General features: G+C 49.3%; 1 non-coding gene across 5 annotated transcripts; it reads right to left on the minus strand.

Moving 5' to 3' along the window:
• Positions 1-8,074: 8,074 nt before the first annotated feature.
• LOC119866243 lies at positions 8,075-20,610 on the minus strand. Of its 5 annotated transcripts, none has more exons than XR_005387461.1 (8): positions 20,532-20,610; positions 19,351-19,508; positions 19,085-19,255; positions 17,512-17,581; positions 16,012-16,976; positions 12,602-12,900; positions 8,821-12,184; positions 8,077-8,526 (listed from the first exon to the last, which is right to left on the minus strand). It is a non-coding gene; the product is annotated as a melanoma antigen preferentially expressed in tumors-like (transcript). The 5 variants fall into 5 exon arrangements; XR_005387464.1 differs by lacking the exon at positions 20,532-20,610 and having other exon boundaries at positions 8,821-10,727; positions 11,248-12,184; positions 19,428-19,574; XR_005387462.1 differs by lacking the exon at positions 20,532-20,610 and having other exon boundaries at positions 8,075-8,526; positions 18,565-19,255; positions 19,428-19,575.
• Positions 20,611-24,157: the final 3,547 nt, after the last annotated feature.

Here is a 24,157-nt window from a genome sequence, read left to right on the forward strand (position 1 = left end):
ACACACATTCTGTCCTCTGGCAAGAGCGAGGGTGTCTACCACCAAGGGTACCACCCATAATCAATGGGCACCTCATTTCACAACTACTGGAGACCCTCAGCCCAGACCCTCAGACCCCCCAACCTCACTCAAGTAGCCACTGTCCACGTCGTGGACCGACCCTCCGAGGACCTGGTGTCCCGAGGCAACAACAAAGCCGACTCTCCACTGCCACGACCCACTGCTAGACCCCCACCAGCTTCCCCTCCTCTTCCTCCACACACCACAGTCCCCTCTTACACACACCAGGAAACACTCAGACAGACACCCAAAAGGATGGGAGGAATCGCCAGGGACACAGGCCGCATCTTCATTCCAAAGAAACTCGCTCTTCCAGACCCTTCAGCCCCCATGATCGTTTCAGACATACGGCAGGCCCTACACGTCGGGCCCAAGGCCTTACACCAGTTCCTACAACCCCTTTTCCACCCTCCACATGTGCCACAGGTTACCGGAGAGGCGCCGAAGTCTTGCAAACCCTGCTCCACGGTCAACGCTCGAGGGGAATTCGCAGGCCCGGCGGGGCCCAATCCCCAGCTCTGCGCACACCAACCTGGCGAGGACTGGCAGCCTGACTTTTCCCACGTGCCACGCCATAAATCCTTTCCCTACCTGTTAGCCTCAGTGGACACCTTTACACGGTGGATAGGGGCTTTCTCCATACCTCGGGACACTGCGGAGGCGGCGGCCACCATAGCCCTCCAACACGTCATTCCGAGGTTCGGCCTCCCGCGGACCCTACCATCTGACAACGGCCCGGCCTCATCTCCAGCATCACCCAGCAAGTCTCCGAGAGCCTAAATATTACCTGGAAACCCCATATCCCATACCAACCCCAGTCTTCGGGTAAGGGAGAGCGGGCCGACGGCCTTCTCGAGGGACGTCTCACCAAACTGCCCTTGAAGCCCGCCCGTCCTGGCCACCCTCCTCCCGCTGGCTTTAACAAGGCTCAGAGCTTCCCCTAGAGGGCCGTGGGCTCTAAGTCCCTTTCAGCTTTGTGGGCGGCCCTTCCTGCTCACTCAAAATCTTCCCGTCACCGCCTCCTCTGCTCCTATCTTGTCTACCTTACCTAACTCTTCTAAGAGCCCTCCTGCGGGCCCATGCGACTCAGTCAGCCCGACTCCAGGGGAACCCACAGCAGATACTCCCCAAGCCCTGGCCCCAGGGGATTGCGTCCTGCTACAAGAACTATACCCAAAAACCTTACAGCCTAAGTGCACCGGTCCCTATACGGTGGCCCTTATGACCCCCACGGCCGCCAAACTCCTAGCACACCACCCGCGGGGTACACAGCTCTAAGTGAAAGCGAGGCCCCTCATGACACGGATGCGCAGGACCACGTTTGGGACCTACTCCAATACTGCTTTCAAAGCTCCATCCTCCTCCTCCTGGTCCTACCTCCTAGTTACTCCACCACTGACCCTGGTTTAGGTGGACGTTTACATGACAGAAACCTGGCACCGGGGAATTTTCAGCACTGATTGTCAACCACCGATTCTCAACCGCCCCTGGAATGGCCAGGCCCCTACAGACTGAGTTACTGCGGGAGATGACCTGACCGCCGCTTCTTTTGTTCCTCCTAGTGTCACTTAGTACCTCGGACAGATAGGGGCCGCCAGTGAACAGAGGCCTCACCGGATAAACAGCTCCCACGGAGCCTTGCACCTGCTAGGGGGCGAAGCATGTCCCACATGTGCACACACCTGAGAATCAGCATGGCCGGCCCCTCCCCCAGAAGACCAGCTGGAAGGACAGGGGAAGAGCAAGTTCCTGTCCAAGCAGCGCTAGAAGGTTCAAGGCTAAGTCTAGGCACTTACAGTATATAAAATCAGAGGATACCCCTTCTCGTTTTTTGTTTCCCGCCCCCTTTCTTCTTTTTCCTGTACTAGTTGTTTTTAGCTAATCTGCACTGAGCAAAATGACTAGGAGGAAGGATTCACCACAAAAGAAAGAATAAGAAACAGTCCTCTCTCCCACAGAGCTACAGAATTTGGATTTCAATTCAATGTCAGAAAGCCAATTCAGAAGCACAATTATGAAGCTACCGGTGGCTCTGGAAAAAAGCATAAAGGATTCAAGAGACTTCATGACTGTAGAATTTCGATCTAATCTGTCCAAAATTAAAAATAAATTAAATGAGATGCAATCCAAACTGGAGGTCCTATCCTGCTAAAAGATGAAAGGGTCAACCAAGAAATTAGAGAATTAAAAAATTCATGGAAGCTAATGAGAATGAGATACAACCACTCAAAATCTTTGGGATACAGAAAAGCAGTTCTGAGGGGGAAATACATCACAATACAAGCATCCATCCAAAAACTGGAAAGAACTCAAATACAAAAGCTAACCTTGAACCTAAAGCAGCTGGAGATGAACAGCAAATGAACCTTCCACCAGCTGAAGAAGAGAGTTAATAAAGATTTGAGCAGATCTTAACAAAATAGAGACCAGAAGAACTGTGGAACACATCAACAAAACCAGGAGCTGGTTTTTGAAAGAATAAGATAGATAAACCATTAACCAGCCTTATTAAAAAGAGAGAGAAAAGACCCAAATTAATAAAATCAGGAATGAGAATGGAGCGGTCACCAACACCAAGGAAACACAAAGGATTATAATAACATATTATGAGCTGAGCAGCTATACACCAATAAATTATGCAATGGAGAAGAAATAGACGCATTTCTGGAAAACCACAAACTACCAAAACTGGAGCAGGAGGAAAGAGAAAACCTGAAGAGGTCGATAACCAGGGAGGAAATTGAAGCACTCATCAAAATCCTCCCAAGACACAAATACGAGGGCCACATGGCTTCCCTGGGGAATTCTATCAAATGTTTAAAGAAGAAACCATGCAGATTCTACTAAAGCTGTTTGAAAGATAGAAAGAGATTGGGATACTTCCAAACTCGTTATATGAGGCCAGCATCACCTTAATTCTAAAACCAGACAAAGACCTGTCCAAAAAGGAAATTACAGACAAATATCCCTGACGAACACGGATGCAAAAATTCTCAACAAAATACTAGCCAATAGGATCCAATGATACATTAAGAAGAGTATTCACCATGACCAAGTGGGATTTCACCGCGGAACGCAAGGCTGGTTCAGCACTCCTAAAACAATCAATGTGATTGATCATATCAGCAGAGAAAATCAAGAACCATAGGATCCTCTCAATAGATGCAGAGAAAGCTTTTGACAAAATACAGCATCCATGCCTGATCAAAACTCTTCACACTGTAGGCATAGAGGGAACATTCCTCAGCATCTTAAAAGCCATCTATGAAAAGCCCACCCCAAATATCATTCTCAGTAGGGAACCACTGGGAGCCTTTCCCCTAAGATCAGGAATACGACAGGGATCCTGAAGTGGGATTCAAATCCAGAACCCCGAGGATCATGAACTGAGCCAAAGGCAGATGCTTAACCGCTGAGCCACCCAGGCGTCCCTCATCTCTCACTTTCAACCAAAAGCTAGAAACAATTAAACTTAATAGGCATGTTGAATCCCTAGAGAAGAGGTCAAAAGCTTGGTGTGTTGTGCCAGTGAGGCCAAATTGTGAATGTAAAGGAAAAGTTCTTAAAGGAAATTGAAAGGGCTATTCCAGAGAACACATAAATCCTAAGAAAGCAAAAGAATCTTACCACTTATATGGGGAAAATTTTAGTGGTTTGGATGGAACATCAAACCAGCCACAATATCTCAACGCAAAACTTAATGCAGAGCAAGGCCCTATCGCTCTTCAATTCTGGGAAGGGCTGAGAGATATAAGGAAGCTGTAGAATAAAAGACTGAAGCTAGCAGAGGTTGGTTCCTAAGATTGAAGGAAGGAAACCATCTCTATAACATAAAAGTGCAAAGTGAGGCAGCAAGTACTGATGCAGAAGCGGTAACAAATTACCCAGATCAAGCTAAGACAACTCATGAGGGTGGCCTACACTAAACAAATTTTTTTTAAGATTTGAGAGAGACAGCACCCACCCGCACACTCGTGAGTGCACAGTGGGGAGGGGAAGAAGGAGAGCGAGAGAGAAACTACAAGCAGACTCCACGCCGAGCACAGAGACCAACACAAGGCCCAATCTCACAGCCCTGAGATCATGGCCTGAGCAGAAACCAAGAGTAGGATGCTTAACAGACTGAGCCACCCAGGAGCCCCACAATAAATTTTCAACAGAGACCAAACAGACATATGGGAAGAAGATGTCATTTGGGACTTCATGCTACACAAGAGAAGTCATGGCAGGCCTTCAAAGGAGGGGATGACTCCCTTATTAGGAGCTCATGCAGCTGATGACTTGAAGTAGAAATCTAAGCCCATTTACCATTCCAAAAATCCTAGTGCCTTTATGAATTATGCTAAGTGTACTCGACAAATGGAGCCTGGATGACAGCACAACCTGTTCACAACATGGTTTACTGCATATTTGAAACCCACTGTTGAGACCTACTGCTCAAGGGGGAAAAAAAAGATTCCTTTCAAAATATCACCGCTGACGATACACTTGGAGACACATTCTGACGGGAGTTGTACAATGGCATTAATGTTTTCCTGACTGCTACACATCTGCTCTGTAGTGCATGGATCAAGGAATAAGTATGACTTTCAGGTATTATTATTTAGGAAACAAATTTTGGAGGTGCCTGGCTGGCTCAATTGGAAGACATGTGACTTGATCTCAGGGTTGTGAGTTCAGGCCCCATGTTGGGTCTAGAGATTTCTTTAAAAACCTAAAAATAATAATAAATAATTTGTAAGGCTACAGCTGCCACAGTGATTCCTCTGATGGATATAGGCTAAGTAAACTGAAAACTTCTGGGAAGGGTTCACCATTCTAGATGCCATTGAGAAACACTCTCATGGTACCAATGCAGAAAAAAAATCCAGAATAGAGACACAAAAGATGAAAGCAAATTACTATAAAAAAATGACTAAATAATAAAGACAGCAAAAGACAAAGAAAGGAACACAATAGCAAAAGAAAACAACCAAAAATGGCAATACTAAGTCTTTATCCATCAATAATTATTGAAATGTTAAAATTAAACTTTTTATTTTATATTTTAAAGATTTTATTAATGTATTCGTGAGAGTTAGAGAGAAGGGGGCAGAGATACAGGCAGAGGGAGAAGCAGGCTCCATGCAGGGAGCCTGACATGGGACTCGACCCTGGGTCCCCAGGATCACGCCCTGGGCCGAAGGTGGCGCTAAACTGCTAAGTCACCGGGGCTGCCCATAAACTCATTAAAAAAAAAAAGAAAGAAAGAAAAAGATGTATTTTCCAGAGAGAGTGCACATGCATGTGAGCAGGTCAAGGGCAGAGGGAGAAGAGAGAGAGAATCCCAGCAGACTCTCTCCTGAATGCGGAGCCAGACATGGGGCTTGATCTCCTGACCCTGAGGTCAAGATCTAAGCCAAAACCAAGAGTCAGATGCTCAAACCGACTGAGCCACCCAGGTGCCCCAGCATTAAACTCTTTACTCAAAAGCCATGGAGTGGCTGAATGGATAAATAAAACAAGAACCAGTAACATGCTGTCATAAGAGACTTGTGGTATATTGAAGAATACACACAGACTGAAAGTGAAGGAATGGAAAATATTCCATGCAAATGGTAACTAAAAGAAAGGGTGGCTCTGCTTATGTCAGACAAAATGGACTTTAAGTTAAAAATGGTCTCACGAAACGAAGAATGCCATTATGTAATGATAAAAGGGTATATAAGACTTGTAAATATACATGCACCCCACATCATAGCATCACAGTGATAGACAGTAATCCCCCTCACCCACGGTTTTGCTTTCCATGGTTTCAATTACCTGTGATCAACTGTGATCTGGAAGCAGATGACCCTCCTCCTTCTGAGGTAAGATCAGAAGATCAACAGTAGCCTAACACTACGTCACAAGGCCTACGTTATTCACCTACTTCATCTCATCACACAGGCATTGCGTCGCCTCACATCATCATAAGAAAAGGGGTGCGTATGGTACAATAAGGTATTTTGTGAGAGAGAGACATTCACATAACTTTTTTTAGGCCATGTTGTTACAATTTTTTGTATATTAGCTTTATCGTTAATATCTCACGGTACCTAATTCATAAAGTAACCTTTATCATAGAAATAGATGTTTAAGAAAAAAACAGGATATGCAGTTGATCTGTGAACACCACAGGGTTGAACTGCATGGGTTCACTTAAATGTAGCTTCTCAAAGAGCTGCCAACATTAAGCCACAAGGCATTTATTTACAAACCGCATAGGACCAAACTGAAGGCCTTTAGCACAGACGTCCCATCTGTTGTTGCCTTCTGAGTACCTAGAGAGGCTCAGTGAGGCTGCCAGCATCCGCCCACCACAGGAGGTCCCAGGACTGGGCAGGTCACATCATGTACTAATGGGGTGATTGGGCTGAACTCCTGGGGCTGGCAGGTAGAAGGCTGGGCTAAAGTAGAAAGTGCCCAGAGGGCAGAGACAGTGCCGCAAAGAGAGCCCCACACCCCTGGTGCCCTCATCCCTCCCAAGTCCTCCATGCAGTAGGTGTGACTGCAGGCCTTGGGCCCCTCCTGGGCTGGGTGTGGACTCCTCCTCCTAGTGGTGCCCTGGCCCCATGGCCTCCTGGAGGCCAGCACACTCAAGTTTGGCTACAGTAGCTGTTGACCATGGCTTGTGGTACACCAGCAGGCAGATGGGGCAGCTATACTGAACCTCCAAGATACTGCTGCCACCTTTAGACCCACCCAGTGACCTACTGATGAGCCAAGGCTACCAGGCTGCAGGACATGGCCATCTCGGGGCCACCATTCCTGTCACGAGCCAGTACACTCACGTAAGTATGTATACAGTACCCTGACCCTATCTTCTCTTTTTTATTAGAGTGCAGGTGGGCAAGTTGCGGGAGGGAGTGGGAGAGAGGATCTTAAGCAGGCTCTATGCCCAGCATGGAGTCTACACTGGGGCTTGAATTCATGACCCTGAGATCATGTATGGTCTACGTTGAAATCAAGAGTCAGATGCTTAACTGAATCATCCAGGTGCCCCCACACCCTTGAAGGTAGACTCCATTGGGCGTGGAGCCCAATGCAGGGCCTGAACTCATGACCCTGAGATTGAGACCTGAGCCGACATCAAGAGTTGAACTCTTAACTGAAGGAGCCACCCAAGCACCCCTATTTTCTCTTCTTTGTGATTTTTTAAATATTTCCTTTTCTCTAGTTTACTTTACTATATAAATACAGTATATCATACATATAACATAAAATATGTGTTATTCCTGTCGGTAAGGCTTCTCACAATAGTATGCCATTAGTACTTACGTTTTGGGGGAAGACAAAAGTTATATACAGATTTCTCACTGTTGGCATCCGTATCCACCATGCTGTTCTCAAGGGTCAACTGTACTAACAAACTAAATTCAACAGCACATCAAGAGAGTCCTATACCCTGACCAAGTGGGATTTATCCTTGGGATTCAAAGTTGGCCTCACACATGCAAAATCAATGCAAATCAATGTGAGACACAATACAAACAATGAGACACAAATATTACATCATCATCATTTCAACAGACGCAGAACATGTGACAAACTTCAACACCAACTCATGTTCAGTAAAACTTCTAAAACCTCAACACAATAAAGCCCATCTATGAAAACTCTACAGCTAATATAACCAGTGCGTTAAACCTGAAAGAACAAGGCAACGATCTCCACTCTCACTACTGCTACTCAACACTGTTCTGGAAGTCCTAGCCTGAGCAATCAGGCAAGACACAGAAACACAAGGTATAGAAGTCATAAAGAAAAAAGTAAAATTATCTATTCACAGGTGGAAAGATCATATATGTAGGAAAGTGTAAAGACTTTCCACAAAAAACTACTAAAATTCAGTAAACTTGCACAATATAAAATCAACATATAAAAATTGGAGACATTTCGAAAGACTAACAATGAAATATCTAAAAAAGAAATTAAGAAAACAATTCCATCTACCATAACAACAGCAAGAATAAAATACTTAGGAATCAAAAGAGGTGCAAGACTCGTATGCTGAAAATTATAAACACTGATGAAGGAAATTTTCAAAGACCCAAATAAATGGAAAGACATTCCAAGTTCCTGGATTGGAAAAATACTGTTAACCTATCCATACTACTCAAAGTGAAGCCTCCATCTCCTTGACTCCTTCTCACCGTCTCTCTCATTTCTCCACCTGGGAGGGGTGACCCCAGCTCTCCTCATATCTGGGTGCTTCTCAACACTCACCTATGAGTCATCAGAAGGTTCACACAGAAGCCTCAATTCCCTGATCTTCCCCACCACAACCCCCCTCAAAAAGAATAGGGGCTATAAAGGAAAACCCCAGTTCTGTCTACCTCCTTCAAAGGGAAAAACCTGGGGCTTCCCTGCTGGGAGTCTCTCCTGTGTCTCCGTTACTCTTCACACAAGTGACTTCTGACACTTTAGGCGTGAGGCGATTTTTCCCTGCAATGAGAACTCAGTCACATCACATCTCTGATACCATCCACCTGGAGATAGTGGCGGATCCCAACTTACCCGCCCAGTCCCACAAGACCGCCCCCGCCCTACTTCAGATGCCAATAGTAGTTAAGTCCCCAGGTTATACAACTTGTCTGATCTGGATGCAAATCAGAGGCTCCCATGAGCACCCCCTCAGGTTGGAGTAATTTGCTACAGTGGCTCACAGATCTCAGGGAAACACATTTACCAGTTATAAAAGGACAAACAATACAGATGAAGAGCCGGATGAAGACTTACACAGGGTGAAGTCCTGGCGGGGGGAGGACGTGCAGGAGTTTCTGTCCTTGTGGTGTTGGGGTACATCTAGGTGGAAGCTCTCCAAATCCCCTATGACTGGGGTTTTAGGAAGGTTTCCTCACATAGGCATGATCAATCATTCCATTTCCAGCCCCTCTTCCCTGCTCTGGAAGATGAGGGATGGGGCCTAAAATTCCAAGCTCGTAATCATGGCCTCATCTTTCTGGGGACCAGTCCCATCTGGGAGTCATCTGAGAGCACAGCCTGAGCCACCTCATTAGAACAAAAGATGATCCTAGCACCCTTATCACTTGGGAATTTATAAAGCTTTCAAGAGCCCTCTGGGGACTCCTGGGTGGCTCAGTGGGTTACCCTGCCTTTGGCCCAGGGCGTGGTCCTAGTGTCCCAGGATCCAGTCCCACATCGGGCTCCCTGGGCGGAAGCCTACTTCTCTCTCTGCCTGTGTCTCTGCCCCTCTCTCTCTCTCTGTCTCTCTCATGAATAAATAAAATCTTAAAAGAACAAAAGCCCTCTGTCAGGGATGGGGGTCAAAGACCAAATGCTGGAACAGAGGATGTTCCTAGTGTTATTACTTAGGAAATGACAAGGTTTCAGGAGCTCTGTGCCAGCAACTGAGGGCAGAGACTGATGCATATTCTCAATCATCTCATAGTGCTCCTAACTCCAATAAGCCCTCATCAGACTGGTATTCCTTCTGTCATTCTTACAGCGCTCCTTTGAAACCAGCTTTCTTACGGGTCTGCTGACTTGGTTTAGTGGGCCCCATCCTCTTTCAAAGCTAAGTTCTTGGAGAGCAGACACCCCGAATGTTTACACCGTCTTCCCGGTGAGAGCAGTTTCTGAACAAAACAGGAAGTCAACAAATATTTGAATAAATAGTTGAATGAACGCTCCGTGTTGATCGTATCACGTTCACCTATTCCTTTGATGAACATTTCATTGACCTCACTTTATAAACTAATGTTTTGAGAATTAACTCACCCAACTGCGTGTTGTTCAAAGTGGGAATACTGAAGCATAATGAAAGGGAAACTGGGTAAACAGACTAGAAGTACCAGTGTCAGGCGAAGTTGTCCTTTTATACGCAGCATCAGAACACTTGCACAGTGTCCATGTTTGACCAGTGCTTGTCGATTTCATGAAGAATTGAGCCCCAGCTGGATCCAGAAACAGCAGTCCCCACTGGAGCGTTGGTTGTGTTTTCTTGTTTTGATAGTTTTCCTTGAAGCCACACCATCCGGGAAATCCACAACCACAGCTCCAGGACAGATGCTGCTCCTCTTCCCCATCAGGTCAGCTGTGCGTTTTCAGTGTCAGGCCACTGAGGTAGAATTAGTTGACTCCATGTCGGCCCGCTGGGGTGGTTGCAACATTTCCTGCAACTTGGCGTGCACCCGGGAGAGTTCCACTCTGTTGAGCTTCCCCCACCTGTATTCATCCAAGTATACAACACATTCAGCAGGAACAGGGGACTGCACACGCTTCAGCTCCTTCAACCCTCCTAACTGTTGAAGCACGTTCGTGATGCCCGATGTGGAGATGACATTGTCGTAGAACACGAGCGAGGGGAGGCTCGAGCAGCAGCACAGAGCAGGCAAGCAGGGTTCGGAGCTGGGCTTCCTTCAGCCGGCAGCTGCACAAGTTCAGGTGCTGTAGAGTGCCAGACACCTCCCCCAGCAGAACCTGGAGGGGCCCAGGAACCGTGTGGGACAGGTTATTGCCACAGAGAACCAACTCCTTCAGGCAGGTGGCACGAATGCTCTGGGACAAGTAGGTGATGTCATTCTCAATGAGCCTGCATCCATTGATCACCAGCGTCTCCAGTGGTTTTGCAGGCCATTGTGGACAGACAGACACAGTCACTTCTTGGAAACTCGAGTGTCCCACTAGATACATTTGGGAAAGATCCAGAAATCTGGCCTGAGAAATTGGCACAATGCCTACCCGAGTCTGGATGCACATGGTGGGAGCCAGGCTTCTGTAGTGGTTAAGACCACAGAGTGTGGAGTGAAACCCATCCCCGCTGGCCATGGGACCTCTCTGTTTGCAGACTATGGAGTCAGGCACCTCTCAGCCTTAGCTTCCTAATAAGCCCCATCAACACAATTATCGCACATGCTCCACAAAGTGTGGCTGAATTAATGAAATTTAGCTATAGCTCCTACACATGGTAAAGCATAGGTTTTACTGGCTGGAGAATTTGGGAAGATGGTTCCCCATGCTTCTATTTACTCAAAGACCAGGCCCCAGGAGAACAGCTCTGTATTCGGGGGGGGGGGTAGGGGGGGGCAGGCTACAGAGAAGTCTGTGAGACACAAAAGAGAGGAAGGAGTTCATCAAATCAGCTGAGCTTAGACATTGGTGAGGGGGCAGTTCCCTCCCTCAAACACCACCCTGACAACCTACCATCCTGGTTCACTTTCTCTACATAAGCTCTAGGAAGACGAGACCCTGAGTTTGGTCAGAGTTTCATATCCATTCTTAGCTGTCTGCTTGGCACGGACTGAGTGCGTGAAAATGAATGAAAGAGTGAATGACAGGCCAATTTCAGACCTGCATCTTTCTCTTCTATAGCAATCGACAGCCACTGGCTGGTCCAAGACCTCAGCCTTGCAGTCTGTGTCCTCAGTGACTCTGCGGCCTCACAGGATTGGAAATCCAGGCTTGTCTCTGCTCCGACGCAGCGGGGTTCAGGGACGACTCCAGGGATCCTGGCCCCTGGCCCTTCAGAGGGACTTGTCGCACACTCACTCAGCATCTTATGCAGCTGGCCCGAGAGACAGCCAAAGATGAGATGGAGCTTCTAGAGGCGGCCCAGTGGACTCAGCAAAAAGAAACAGTCTGCAGGGAAATCCCAGGGGATGTCGTTCATGATGAGGTTGCCCAGGTTGCTCATTTACCCTTGCGCAGGTAAAAAAACTGGATTAGGTCAGAACGGGAGCAGAACGTACTCCTGTAATGAAGCCTCAGCTCCCGGATGGTCTCCAGCTCCAGCATCCCCAGGATCTCGACAAGGCTGAGGAATGGCACTTGGACAATGACCAGTGTCTGACAGTGGAGGCGCAGACCGCCATGGTTCTTCTCGACTCTCTGGAGTATGTACGAGGGGAACCCAGACAGGTGGAAGAAGCCGAACAAACCACCTAGGAAAAGGTCTCTGTGTATTTCCTCGGGTTCTCGGTGATGCTAAGGCTGTTCTTTGTAACTGGGTGTCAGCTTGTCCGCCTCCGGCTCTTCTAGCATGTGAGTGATGACAAAGGGTGCAGGAGTAGCCTCCGAGCACTCCTCCCAGTTGGAGTGCTCAACGTCATGGGTAAAATCCAGCACCTTCAGCTTTGATCTCCTGTGGGGAATGAGGAGGAGAGCAGACATGAGGAATTTCAGGCCTGTAGAGCGGGGCCGGCAGGAGACCAGCAGCAGCGGCAGACCCTGGGGACCCACCACTGTGCCAACCAGCAGCCCTGCCCTCTGCCGTCCACTACGCCTTCTAGGTGCCCTCCTTGCTTCCCCACATTATACGTTGCCGGGATACCACCCAGGAACCCAGCCACACTCTTAACCACCTCAGTAGCATGATCAGCTCTGAACTATGCCAGGACTCTCTTCACGGAGGGACTCTGACAATGGCCTCAGGGCCTCATGATGACAGATGCTGCACCACCAGGAGAGGCTAGCACATGCTTGGACTCCACATCCCTGAATCCAGCTCCCACTTCTGCAATTCACTGTGCCCCTACCAGCACCCCATCTCTCCAGTTACCTGGGCCAAACAGCCTTAGGAGGAACCAATTCAGCCCATCCAGGACGGCTTCCAAGAGGTCTTGAGTTCTTGACTGATCTCTTAACGGTCCCAGACGGAGGCAGGGAAAGGGCCAGGCCTGCACCATTGCTGTCACAGTCTTCGTGTGTCCCCCATCAAAGGCTGCTGTGGACAGAGTTGGGAAAAGGCCCACAGGGAGCTCTTCCAGGTCACGTACAGCTGAGGCCTTCTCATTCCGCAGGCTCTGTGCTGCAAGATCCAAGAGATTGAGAGGGTCTTGTCCACTCATCTCCACCAACCTGGCACAAGGTTAAGGGAAAAGCCTAAGTAGATTTTCACAGTGCTCAGCCTCCTCCTGTTGGCACAGGACACTCAGCCTCAACCACCCATCTTAGCAGGAAGTGAGACCCTAGGCGGTCCTCCACCTCTCCTGCCATCCTACAACTTCTAGTCCTAAATCTTCAGCTCTTTCTCTGCTAGGTTCACCCAGTGTCCCTTAATACCAGCTAAGTGAAGGAAAACAATTATGGCTTCATCTCCATTCTTTATTGGACTTCAGAGAGTATAAATTGTTCCAAACCTAATTTCCTGAACTTTCCCAAAGATCATCACCATCTCCAAGGTGATTTCAAGGAGCCGGACAGAATAACCCATCTCTTACCCCAGTCCAGTGGTAAGAGGTCGGGTCCTGAGGTTTTGTTTGCCTTCTCTGGCAAGCAGAGCTTCTAAAACAGTAACGGCAACTTTCCACAAGTTCAGATCTGTCCTCCTTCCTGCTCTATGGAATACGTCCCTATTCACATTCTACCAAGCTCAGAGCAATTCAGAGACTAGAAAATTATTTTTAAAAAATCAAGAAGACATAAAAAACCCCTCTTATGGGGCTAGTGAATTTTTGACATAAAATGTCAGAAAAAGACAAGAGAAGGGAACATTAAAGCACCATCGTGGGGTGCCTGGGTGGTTCAGCTCTGCGGCTGCCTTCAGCTCAGGTCATGATCCCAGGGTCTTGGGATTGAGCCCCGAATGGGGCTCCCTGCACTCAGCGAGGAGTCTGCTTCTCCCTCTGCCCTTCTTTCCCCGCTTGTCCTATCTCAAGTAAATAAATCTTCTTTAAAATGTACCATCTCAGGTATAAGTAGATACAAAGGTCGTTACTAAAACATTACTAAGAAGAACTAATTGGTGTTCTTTGAACAGAATCACAAAGCATTTCTTCTAGGAACAAGAGCAGACTGACACATTTGAGAATCTCTCAGTGAACTTCTGATGACACATGGACAACTGAGCTTGAGTGCTCTCAGCTGCCTCCTGAAACCCTAAATGAAGTAAAGGAATAGCTAAGACCAGAAAGTCAAGGAGAATGAATTAGCCCCACTCTTCAAGAAAAGCCAACTTTTAGAATCTGAAAAAGGTGGATTGGGAAACTAGTGTGCAGACTACAGAAGCCAACACCTAAGCCTATACAGGTGGTGAAATCAGAAATCAATTGCAGAACCCACGAGGCCTCAGGAGCAACAGCCGCAGGCAGGGCCCCAGGCGAGGGCCAGAGCCACCCGCCAGCACTGTGGTACTCGAGGAGGCTCTACAACCACATGCATTTACCTCCACCACCAGCACGGCCAGCAATCCACACCCGGGCCCGACCTTCCTCTACTTCCCACCCCGACTGCTCTGCTGCTCCCTGGAGCAGTGCTCAGCCCTCACATCCCATGGCAGGCTGCTCTTCTGTGGGGCACAAGGGGAATGCGCTGGGGCAGGTTTGGTACATGAGCATTTAGAACCACCAAAACACTGGACTATGACCCAACTGAGCATGCTCCACTTATGTATGAGCAGGAAGGGGCACCTGGCTCAGAGCTGAGGCCCGGGAGGCAGCTTATGGAGCAGGCAGGACAGGAGGGCACACGAGGCCCCTGTCACAACCACCAACTGTTCTGATGGCAGAGCTCCTCGGAAGCAGGAGGGCCCTTGCTGCAGAAGTGGCTGTGTGTGAACCCTCCCCTGTGCTTCTGAAATGTCCCATTTCTCTGAAGGAACAGCCCAAGAAGAGCCACATGCCTGGAACCCAGAGGGGTGTCTCTGCCCTTGCCCCTCCCTCATGCCCCTCTCACTCAGCAAAAAAGTCAGTCCAACTACTTGACTCCTCATGAGGGATGTATATCCTACTGATGGCTGCAGAGGACACAGAAAAGAGGTTCTCCAAATGTCGGCAGTGAGAACTCCCACACTCTGAGGCGACCTCCATTCCCCTCCCCCTCAGCCTGTCAGCCTTCCTCCCAAATGCCTTTCTGAGGAGGAGCCATTCCCACCTACAGCTGCTCCCACCTGAAGCCACTAAGCATCTCCCCGCTGCGCATCTGCACCTGAAGGATCCTCATCAACCTCCCTCTGTAGTTGCGGTGGCTGTTTAAGCACAGTCTACTTGTCACACTGACTTCTGCTTTCTCCCTTTGTGGAGATTCTCAGCCCAAGGCCTCGGGCCTCTGCCCAGCAGGTAGGAGGAGATGAGGCCTCTGGCTTCTGAGTGCAGCCAACAATGGGTCACTCCTCTTCTCCTCCACAAAATCCAGGATCTATTGCTGGCCAACTGACCACGTGCACCGCCTGAATGCACTTCACCTATGTGGGAAGGGTCTCCCCTGAGATTCCAGTGGCCTCTAATCCTGGGGAAGACTCAGAAGAGGAAGACCAGTGAGTAAATGATGGCCTTGGCCACTGCAGCTGGTCTTGGGCTATGATGGATACTCATCTTGTCCTCCCTGCATTATTTGTTGCAGATTCCCCTCAAGGTCCCTACAAACTCTGCTGTCCTCCTCGCTAAGTTGCCAGGTGGCCTTCCTCACACCTTCATCTCTAAAATTTCTGAGCCCCAGCTCACCAGGCCTCTTTTGGCAAGGGTTGTGGCACTTGTCTTTTTACTGTCACAACGGGGCAAGGGAATACCAAGAGGGTCCTGGATGAATCTCCTGGGAGTCAAACTTATTGCTCTTTATGCCCTGGTTTTAATTTTTTTTTTCCGATTTTATTTATTTATTCATGAGAGACACAGAAAGAGAGGCAGAGACAGAGGCAGAGGGAGAAGATTTCCCTCGGGGAGCCCGATGTGGGACTTGATCCAAGAAGTGCAGGATCACGCCATGAGCTGAAGGCAGGTGCTTAACTGCTGAGCCACCCAGGCGTCCTTCTATGTCCCGGTTTAAAAGCAGCCCTATCCTTTCCTAACCTGGGTCATTCACTCCAACCAAGAATGGGGGCTCCTTTGCTTGCCAACTCGGTGCTAGACACAAAGAGGATAAAGTCTTCAGGTGGCAGCCGTGGCTTCTAACTCTGTGGGACTCCTCCGCTCACCAGTGGATAGTTGTGGAACCTAACCAACGTTATCACTTGGTGGGTTTGACAGAACTTACCTCACAAGATGCAGTTCTGGGCATGCGGTCATGTCATGTCCAACGGTCTTCCACCAGGGCCCAGCAGCATTACAGGAACGGCTTTATGAAACATATCCGAGCCACCTCTGTGGACAGCATGGGTTTGCTCCAGACTCCTGGAAGGTATCGTTCCCTACCCATGATACACCCAATCTTCTGAGATCTGCTCAGTCTTATGCCCAAGTAACAAGGCTGCTTTCAACTGCAGCTTAGACTCTGCTGCTCTGCAGAGAACTTTCCTATTCTGGGATACACTCAAAAGTCGAAGTCTTTTTGGGTTCAGTCAGTTAAGAGTCTGACTTTGGTCAGGTCGTGATCTCAACGTCCTAGAATGGAGCCCTGCGTTGGGAACTTTGGCTCAGGTTGTGATCTCAATGTCCTGGGATCGTGCCCTGTGTTGGGATCCGTGCTCAGCAGGGAACCTGCTTCTCCCTCTCCCTCTGCTCCTGCCCTGTGCTCTCCTTCTTTAACAAATAAAACCTTTTTTTTTTTTAAGTGGCAGTCTTTTGTGTCACCTGGTATACAAGGCAGAGAGTGTTCTGAGATGTGGAATATGTTGTCTCCAAAACCTGAAAAGTCCTCTCAGGCATTGTGCTTCCTTCTCTGCAGGAGATTCAAGTGGTATAACTCATGTTTTACTTTGGATGATAGGAACCAGCATGTCCCCAACTGTTGGGGCACTCAAAATTGTTCTCATGTGGCAGATAATTGAATCTTCACAGGCATCTTCTCCAACAATGGAATGCACGTTTCTTACCAAGGCTTCCAATGTGCCAGACATTTCCTGTAATCTAACTCCATTGACAAGCTATCAGAGGAGCAAATCGGCACAATGTTCTTCAGATACCCAGGTGGTACGTGAACTATGACAGACTGGAAAGGTACAACCCTGGAGCAATGGGAAATGCATACTGTTGTCTGCTCCATGTGAATCCAAACGGTATCTGATAGGGATAGAAAGAAACACATTTGCCAACTAATGTTTGTATACCATGTACCTGAGAAGTCATGAATCTGGCTTGAGCGAAGAGACTACATCTGGCATAGCAGCCTCAGTTGGGGCTACTATCTGGGTGAATTTATGGAAATTTCGGCCAACCTCCAGGATGAATCTGGTTTCTGCAGGGGTAGACAGGTGAATTAAATGGAAATATGACAAGGACCATCACTTGAATCCTTTATATCCTTAAGAGGAATAAAATTAGGGATGCCTGGGTGGCTCAGTAGTTGAGCATTTGTCTTAGGGTCAGGGAGTGATCCTGGGGTCCCAGGATCCAGTCCCACATTGGACTCCCTGCATGGAGCCTGCTTCTCCTCCCTCTGCCTATGTCTCTACCTCTCTCTCTCTGTCTCATGTGAATAAATAAAATCTTTTTTAAAAACAAAGGAATAAAAAAAACACCAAACAAAACAAAACAACAAAAGAGTAATAAAAATATCCGTCATTCCTCCTAGATTGTGATATTGTTTTATACTTACTATTTTGACCAGGGATGGAAACAGGTACAGAGGCCTCCACTTGGCCTCCACAATCATGATAGTTCTGATCCTACAAATGAAAGACGCAATGTGTGTTCTGCATGGATTTTCAAACATTCTATTCCATTACACATCTGCAAACTGAGTAATGTCACACGGTTACCATTGTGAGCTGGATCCTGACCTGGGATTCTATTTATTTGGCTCCCCATAGGCCCCATCCTAACAGTGAGCCACGATTATGTTTTGTATATCCAGAAACTAATGTTAACTCTGACCCTACATCCAACAATATTAAAATTCTTGGTATATTCCCCCTTCCCCAGTCCACTCCTCAAATTACTCCTAGAGTCCAATCCCCCTTGTTTATTTACATTTACCCAAATGTGGGAGGCATTTACCTCCCAAATGGCCACAATGATTCTAGCCTCCTGGTATTCAGTCATTCCCTTGTGAAGTCCCCTGCCTCACTGAGTAAGGCAGACCTGTGACAATCTGTGACAATTACAATGTGTGACTTCCAACGTTAGGTCATAAAAGGCATTGTGACTTCCGCTTTGCTTCCCCTGGATCACTTGCTTTCACGTCATGGAAACACCCAAGTAGCCTTATGGAAACATCCATGAGGCAAGGAATTGAGGCCTCTGGTCAAAAACTTACTGGCCGGGCACCGGGGTGGCCCAAGTCATGATCCCAGGGTCTTGGGGTCAAGCCCCACATCAGGCTCTCTGTTCAGCAGGGAGCCTGCTGCTCCCCCTGCTTGTGCATGTGAGTAAGCTGCCTTGGAAGTGGACATCCCAGGCTCAGGTCAACCTTCAAATGACTACAGCCCCAACCCACATCTTGTGTGCATTCTCAGAGACACCATGAGCCAGCACTATCTGGCTAAGCTTTAACTAGATTTTTGACCCACAGAAACCACGTGAGATAACAAAAATAGTCAATTATGCTACTAAGTTTTGGGGTAACTTATTGCACAGCTACAGGTAAAAGATATGCTGAATAACTGTACGAAAATTCCTGGAAGAATATTTATCCCCTTGCCATACATACATGGTCCTTTGTTCTGGGGACCTGGCCTCCTCTTCAAAGACTAGACAGTCCCAGGCCTGAACACTGACTAGAACTTGGCAAGGGATCATGCCTTTGTATTGAGCCGTCTTCAGCCTCCCATCATCCAGCCTTGATTTCTTTTGATAATAAGAGTACTACTCCTGGTGGCTGACCTTCCATTTTGTACGAGAAACACTGGGCTCTTCAAACCATTTCTGGAACCCTTTGTGGGTTGGTGCCTTGGCTGCCACTCCAACCTCATGGCTCACAGTAAATGGTGTAAACCTGGCCTCTGATGGTTCAATGCCACCGCCTGACCTCAAGTGCTGCAGGGTCCTGTCATCCGTTTCTATGACAGCCACTCTTACTGTTTGTCAGCACTGGCCTATGCACGTACCCCACCACTGAACTGTTTAACGACGCTGCTGTCCCTCTCATCAGCATATTCCTAGAGCCTTGGTAAATGATGTGTTTGTCGGTGCTTCCTGTGGAATATATCCATTTGCTTGGGTTTTCTTACCTTAGAAAGTCATCATATGTATCCCAGCTTCACAATCCCTGAGCGGTTTAGCCTTCAGCTGCCATCTGTCAGGGGTCCAGCAATTTCAACCTCACTGAGCACGGGCCGTAGCTTCCTTTCATGCTTCTAGAAGCCATCCTTGTAGCAAGTTCACACAAACTCCTGCGGTCCCTGACAGAATGTCAAACCTTGTATCTCAGAAGAATACTCCCAAAGCAGTAAATTCACCCTACCCAATCTGAATCCCCCTCTCCTTTATCAAGCACCTATACTCCAGTCCCAAACACGGTCCCCAAGCTGGTACTTGCTGGTTAGGTCGTTCAGCCTCCTTAGGGTGTAGTACCTTCATCTGCCTTCTCAGCCTGAGCGCATCTCCTGCTCTGTTATGCTGGAACATAGCCCCAGTTACACACAAGGGGAGAAACTGGAGAAGAGGGCAAGAAGAGCAAATCCTGTCTCAGTGAAGGATGGCTCTGCAAGTATTCAAATAAAAGACTTTGATGGGGTTTTTGTTTCTTAGGGGGATGGTTTTTTTTTTTTTTTTTTTTTGGTTTTGTGTCTTGTTGTTTTCTTTTTAGGTAGGCCTCATGCCGAGTATGGGGACAGAACTCACCCCCCAAAGTCAAGAACTAAGCCAAGATCGAGTGCAATGCTTAACCAACAGAGCAACCCAAGTGCCCTAAAGATTTTAGCTTTGCTCGTTTTGTTTTTAAGATTTTATTTATTCTTGAGAGAGACAGAGAAAGAGGCAGAGACCTAGGCAGAGGGAGAAGCAGGCTCCGTGCCAGGAGCGCTATGCAGGACTTGATCCCAGGACCCCAGGATCAAGCCTTGAACAGAAGGCAGATAGATGCCCAACTACTGAGCCACCCAGGCGTCCCAAGATTTTAGTTTTTAATAGAGTGGGAGGGCAGCCCGGGTGGCTCAGTGGTTTAGCGCGCCATCAGCCCAGGGCCTGATCCTGGAGACCCGGGATCGAGTCCCACGTCAGGCTCCCTGCAAGGAGCCCGCCTCTGCCTCTGACTGTGCCCCTCTCTCTGTCATAAATAAATAAAATTAAAAAAAAACTAGAGTGGCTTGGCCCACTCAGTCCCATGGGCTCAGAGGGTTCAGGACGATTTCAGATCACAGGGGCCTCAATGCAGGTAACTCCATCGACACGCCCAGGGGCCAGTCTTTCCCGAACGGGAGGACTTTAGCACAGCAAACCCGCCGTGGCTGGGAGTTGAGGCTTCTCGGGAACTCCGCTTCCCTGGTCAGTAGGTCCCAGGCGGACCCTTAGCTGCTCGGCCCGCATCCCCCACGCCCACCAGCCGAGAGGAAGGCGTCCTGGCCGCTCCCCAGCAGCTCCCGAGGCGGGCTCTCGATCGCCAGTCGGCTCCCTGCCTCCGTGCGCCCGGCCCAGCACAGCCGTCCAACGCCGGGGTCCCCCTCGCTAACCACTTACTCGTCAGGACGCTCCCCAGAGCGCGTGATGTGCGCGGGCTCGTGCCCTCCGTCCGCGGGCCGCCCTCCCGAGTCAGCGATTCAGCGCCGCTGACGCCCTGACCCTGACCGTGGGGCCTGCGCATCCGCAGCCCGAGGCGAGGCCCCGCGGGGGGGGGGCGGGGGCGGCTGCGACCGGGCCTAGCACGTGCCCTCGGGCCTCGGGTCGAGGCGACCAGGCCGCGCAGGTGGCGCAGGCGGCTCGAGCCCGAGAGAACGGCTCCGCCGGCCCGGCCCGTGGTGCCGCCGCCCGCACCCCCGGGGCCGACCGTCCGCCGTCCCGTCACACCCGGGGGCGCGGGGAGCCTGGGCCAGGCTGCGGCACACCCCGCCGTCCCGCGGCCTCGCAGGTGGGCTCGGGGCTCCTGCTCCACGTGGCGAGGCCCGGTGACCCCGGAGCCCCCCGCCGCTGACAATGGCGACGTGGGGACCCGAGTCGTCCCAAGAGCCCGGAACGGAAGGCTCAGAGCCTGACCGCGGCGCCGCGAAGCTTCCTCTGGCTCCCACGGCGGCGCCGGGAGGGGCGGCTTCTCCCTGAGTCACGTGGGGTGTGGGAGGGAAGAGCCTGCGCCCCTCCCCGGGTCACGCGGTCGGCAGCGGGCACAGCCGCGCCCCTTCCGTGGGTCCCCTGCGGGGAGGGCCTGCGCTTGTGGGTTTTTCGGTGGCCAATTAGCCATCATAGAGCGTAACGCCCAGTGCTCATCCCGTCGAGTGCCCCCTCAGGGCCCGTCACCCAGTCACCCCCACCCCCGCCCTCCTCCCCTTCCACCTCCCCTAGCTCGTTTCCCGGAGTTAGGAGTCTTCATGTTCTGTCTCCCTTTCTGACGTTTCCCACACGTTTCTTCTCCCTTCCCTCATATTCCCTTTCACTATTATTTATATTCCCCAGATGAATGAGAACATACACTGTCTGTCCTCCTCCGACTGACTTACTTCACTCAGCATAATACCCTCCAGGTCCATCCACGTTGAAGCAAACGGTGGGTATTTGTCGTTTCTAATGGCTGAGGAATATTCCATTGTATACGTAGACCACAGCTCTTGACCGGAGGCTCCTTCCACAGTTTGGCTATTGTGGACATTGCTGCTAGAAACATCGGGGTGCAGGTGTCCCGGCGTTTCATTGCATCTGAATCTTTGGGGTAAATCCCCAGCAGTGCAATTGCTGGGTCGTAGGGCAGGTCTATTTTTACCTCTTTGAGGAACCTCCACACAGTTTTCCAGAGCGTCTGCACCAGTTCCCATTCCCACCAACGGTGTAAGAGGGTTCCCCTTTCTCCACATCCTCTCCAACATTTGTGGTTTCCTGCCTTGTTAATGTTCCCCATTCTCACTGGTGTGAGGTGGTATCTCATTGTGGTTTGGATTTGTATCTCCCTGATGGCCAGTGATGCGGAGCATTTCCTCATGTGCGTGTTGGCCATGTCTATGTCTTCCTCTGCGAGATTTCTCTTCATGTCTTTTGCCCATTTCATGATCACATTGTTTCTCTGTTGTTGAATTTATTTTTTTTAAAGATTTTATTTATTTATTCATAGAGACACAGAGAGAGGAAGAGAGAGGCAGAGACACAGGCAGAGGGAGAGGGAGAGAAGCAGACTCCATGCAGGGAGCCTGACGTGGGTCTCGATCCTGGGTCTCTAGGATCACACCCTGGGCTGCAAGTGGCGCTAAACCGCTAAGCCTCCAGGGTTGCCCGCTGTTGAGTTTAATAAGTTCCTTATAGATCTAGGATACTAGCCCTTTATCTGATACGTCATTTGCAAATATCTTCTCCCACTCCGCAGGTTGTCTTTTAGTTCTGTTGTTTCTTTTGCCTGCAGAAGCTTCTTATCTTGATGAAGTCCCAATAGTTCATTTTTGCTTTTCTTTTGCCTTCGTGGACGTATCTTGCAAGAAGTTACTGTGGCCGAGTTCAAAAAGGGTGTTGCCTGTGTTCTCCTCTAGGATTTTGATGGAATCTTGTCTCACATTTAGATCTTTCATCCATTTTGAGTTTATCTTTGTGTATGGTGCAAGGGAGTGGTCTAGTTTCATTCTTCTGCATGTGGATGTCCACTTTTCCCAGCACCATTTATTGAAGAGACTTTTTTCCAGTGGATAGTCTTTCCTCCTTTGTCGAATATTAGTTGACCATTAAGTGCAGGGTCCACTTCTGGGTTCTCTATTCTGGTCCATTGATCTTTGTATCTGTTTTTGTGCCAGGACCACACTGTCTTGATGACCACAGGTTTGTAGTACAACCTGAAATCTGGCATTGTGTTGCCCCCAGCTCTGGTTTTCTTTTTTAATATTCCCCTGGCTATTCAGAGTCTTTTCTGATTCCACACAAATCTTAAAATAATTTGTTCCAACTCTGTGAAGAAAGTCCATGGTATTTTGAATGGGATTGCATTAAACGTGTGCTTCTTAGGTAGCCAGAGCCGGAGCGTGGGAAGTGGACCAGGGCCTGCTCCCTGAAGTCCTCTCGGGCGGCCGGATGGGGCCTGATGGCATCACACTGGTCACCTGGGCAGGACTGTGGGCAGGGCCTGGGATCACTTGTCTGCTCACCCCCGTGTTGCGGGTGGCCAGCGTGCTGGGCAGGAGGGAGGAGCACCAGCATGGGCCTGAAAACCTTGAGGACTGAGATCGGGCCGTGGACTGGGCGCCCAGACTCTGGGACCGGCTCGTAGCCAGCCTGGTGTGACGAGGAGACGGAGGAGGGGGTGACCCTGGAGGACCCCAGAGGCAGCTAGACCCTGGGAGGGTCCCTCTGGGAATTGGGCAGAAAGAGCTTCTGAACCCGAGGGAGGGATCCTTGCACGCAGAAGTCCCAGCACTTGGTGTAAGGATTAGGGGCTGCAAGGCAGCCCTGCCCCAGTGATCAGCTTGACGACCCCCCCCACCCTTTACCTTGGGTTTTGGTGCACCAAAAGGGTCCCCAGAGGTCTGCAGAGGCATGCTCTGAACCGTGTTTTGTGGAGAGAGCAGGTTCTCAACCTTCTCTCCTAATGGCATCAGGTAGCTGATGAAGTAACTACTTCTTAATGGAAGTCTCTCCTGTGCCAGGCACCCTGACAAGGGCTTTATGTACTACCTTTTGTCCTCCTAAGAATCTTGCTGGAGGGTTCTGCACACACCCTTCATTTTCTGTCTGACCCATATAGTTTTCTCCTTCTGGAACATTCTTTTTAATTTAATAGTCTTCATAAGGATATCCTTGTATATTTTTCATTCCAAGACCCTGATCCCATTCCCAAGATCCCGTTCATGTATCTTCCTAGAATAAAAACATTTTGTACGTAGTGCCTCTGCTAGATTCACTGATGAATGTGCACAGAGTAAGACTGTGTGATAGTTGATTTCATGTGTCAGTTTGACTCCTCCAAAGGATGCTCAGATTCAATGTAACTTCTAGGTGTGTCTGTGAAGGTGTCTCTAAGTTAAATTAGCATTTGAACCAGTGCACTCATTAAAGGCCGTGGCCCTCGCCAAGGTGGGTGGGCATCTTCCTGTCCAGGAGGGCCTGAATAGAACAGACACGGGGAGGAAGGGGACTTTGTCCCTTTCTGCTTCCTGCCTGTCTCCTGAGCAAGGACATTTGCC

The sequence above is a fragment of the Canis lupus genome, unplaced genomic scaffold, assembly GCF_011100685.1.
Source record: "Canis lupus familiaris isolate Mischka breed German Shepherd unplaced genomic scaffold, alternate assembly UU_Cfam_GSD_1.0 chrUn_S61H220, whole genome shotgun sequence".
NCBI classification, from domain to species: domain Eukaryota; kingdom Metazoa; phylum Chordata; class Mammalia; order Carnivora; family Canidae; genus Canis; species Canis lupus.